The sequence below is a fragment of the Pseudophryne corroboree genome, unplaced genomic scaffold, assembly GCF_028390025.1.
Source record: "Pseudophryne corroboree isolate aPseCor3 unplaced genomic scaffold, aPseCor3.hap2 scaffold_546, whole genome shotgun sequence".
Lineage (NCBI taxonomy): Eukaryota > Metazoa > Chordata > Amphibia > Anura > Myobatrachidae > Pseudophryne > Pseudophryne corroboree.
The window spans coordinates 431335-432318 of NW_026970146.1; positions in this window are offsets into that span (position 1 = coordinate 431335).

Here is a 984-nt window from a genome sequence, read left to right on the forward strand (position 1 = left end):
TGTCGTGTAGATGATGGCCTAACAGGAGGCTTTAAAATTGTCTTTCTAGTGACCTTCGTTTGGGAGAAAAATGCAAAGGTACAAGACAGCTTTTCCTTGCCAATATCTCTCTTTTGCAAAGAGCTGCGCATTGGAAAATTCAGGGCTATGTCGTGTAGATGATGGCCTAAGAGGGGGCTTTAAAATTTTCTTTCTAGTGTCCTTCGTTTGGGAGAAAAATGCAAAGGTACAAGACAGCTTTTCCTTGCCAATATCTCTCTTTTGCAAAGAGCTACGCATTGGAAAATTCAGGGCTATGTCGTGTAGATGATGGCCTAACAGGAGGCTTTAAAATTTTCTTTCTAGTGTCCTTCGTTTGGGAGAAAAATGCAATGGTACAAGACAGCTTTTCCTTGCCAATATCTCTCTTTTGCAAAGAGCTGCGCATTGGAAAATTCAGGGCTATGTCGTGTAGATGATGGCCTAACAGGAGGCTTTAAAATTTTCTTTCTAGTGTCCTTCGTTTGGTAGAAAAATGCAAAGGTACAAGACAGCTTTTCCTTGCCAATATCTCTCTTTTGCAAAGAGCTACGCATTGGAAAATTCAGGGCTATGTCGTGTAGATGATGGCCTAACAGGAGGCTTTAAAATTTTCTTTCTAGTGACCTTCGTTTGGGAGAAAAATGCAAAGGTACAAGACAGCTTTTCCTTGCCAATATCTCTCTTTTGCAAAGAGCTGCGCATTGGAAAATTCAGGGCTATGTCGTGTAGATGATGGCCTAACAGGAGGCTTTAAAATTTTCTTTCTAGTGTCCTTCGTTTGGGAGAAAAATGCAAAGGTACAAGACAGCTTTTCCTTGCCAATATCTCTCTTTTGCAAAGAGCTACGCATTGGAAAATTCAGGGCTATGTCGTGTAGATGATGGCCTAACAGGAGGCTTTAAAATTTTCTTTCTAGTGTCCTTCGTTTGGGAGAAAAATGCAATGGTACAAGACAGCTTTTCC